The sequence below is a fragment of the Frankliniella occidentalis genome, unplaced genomic scaffold, assembly GCF_000697945.3.
Source record: "Frankliniella occidentalis isolate FOCC.00 unplaced genomic scaffold, Focc_3.1 Scaffold301, whole genome shotgun sequence".
NCBI lineage: Eukaryota > Metazoa > Arthropoda > Insecta > Thysanoptera > Thripidae > Frankliniella > Frankliniella occidentalis.
The window spans coordinates 94,246-95,767 of NW_026267427.1; the positions used below are offsets into that span (position 1 = coordinate 94,246).

The following is a 1,522-nucleotide window of genomic DNA, read 5'->3' on the forward strand; positions in this document are numbered from 1 at the left end:
GTTTTGGACAACTCATCTGATGTCTGTTTGGTGGTAAATAATTTTTTGATATGGTGCATGAGGATATGAATGTCCAAATATTATTACCCCAACAAATTTGCTATCAATATTATATATTACCGTTTCCTTGTAGGGACTCCTAACAAACGCTGTGGTGCAGCTATTGCAGAGGTGGAGACTACACCAAAGAGAGCCAGGGTAGCTCATACTCCTCAAAGTATGTCCAATCAATTATCAGAAATCAGTCAGTATACAAATTCAGTACTATAGAACTGTTATTCCATTTCAGGATCTGCTGTGCTCCCATCCCCACAGACATTCCCGCTGCCCACTCCCAAGCGGCCAGTCCAGAGTGAGTCCCAACTACATTCCTACATAAACCCTTCTATGCAAAATTAATTAATAAATTGTTACTCCATTTCAGGATCTGCTGTGCTCCCATCCCCACAGACATTCCCGCTGCCCACTCCCAAGCGGCCAGTCCAGAGTGAGTCCCAACTACATTTCTAGATAAACCCTTTGCAAAATTAATTACTAAATTGTTACTCCATATTTCAGGACCTCCTGTGCTTCCTTCCCCAATGCCTCTCCAACTGTCAACTCCCGTGCGGCCAGTCCAAGGTGAGTTCAACAAGCATGGTTCAAACAATTTATTTTCTTGAACTATTTCTACCACTGTGATGTGTTTTTAATGTAGATGTTGTACTGCCCACAGTGCCCGCGGCCACATACACACCTACAGCTGGGAGGCAGAAGGTGCTAGCTGGCTGGGCAGCTCCTTCTCCTGCTCCTTCTCCAACACCACCAGACAAACTGACTGTTACATTTTTGAAACGCTTCTTAACAGAGAAAGGGGAAAAGGGCCTCAGTCGTTTGAAAAAAGATCAGCTTTTACCTATTTACATGCGTTATCTGAAGTAATGTAATTGAATTTGACAATTAATTTCTGTGACAAATATTCCTGTATTGTTAATATTGTTGTATATTTTATTTGTATATTACTGCAGCTCAGCTGTGCAAGTTGTCGTGTTTTTTTTTGTTTGTATGAATGATTGTATGAATAATGTAATCATGATGTAATGTCTGTCTATATTATGTTGCAATATAGCTGAAAGTGCAAACTGACTCCTCATTTCGAACATTTCCCACTTCATTTTATTTTTTTATTTACGCGTGCAAGAAGCGTGCACCCAGTACTGCTTTTGAAAGATTCAAATACCCGCCATGCCGTTGTCTGTGACCAACACTCCGCCACGAAATCCACTGCGCGTAGAGTAGTGGATTTTAGTATTCGCAAGGTGCCGAAATGGAGAAGAATTAGAGAGAGACAGACGATAAGTTTCACCGTCTACCACCAGAGTTCCTCACGGTTGAGTGCAACGATGGGTAACAAAGATGGCCGCCTGCAACGATGGGTAACACTTACTACGCGCGTCGCAGCGTAACAGTGTTTCGTGAGATATCGCGAAGCCTGTTACGCGAGACGTGGTCTGGCGTACATCTACCTAGTCACACAAATGAT

The 1,522-nt window shown here is 42.6% G+C and overlaps 1 long non-coding RNA gene across 2 annotated transcripts; it reads left to right on the forward strand.

The window, feature by feature from the left end:
- On the forward strand, window positions 1–790 carry LOC127750977 (uncharacterized). 2 transcript variants are annotated; one of them, XR_008011923.1, is made up of 5 exons: window positions 1–33; window positions 134–217; window positions 290–352; window positions 559–621; window positions 716–790. It is a non-coding gene; the product is annotated as an uncharacterized LOC127750977 (long non-coding RNA). The 2 variants fall into 2 exon arrangements; XR_008011922.1 differs by lacking the exon at window positions 716–790 and adding an exon at window positions 425–487 and having other exon boundaries at window positions 559–578.
- The last annotated feature ends 732 nt before the right edge of the window (window positions 791–1,522 follow it).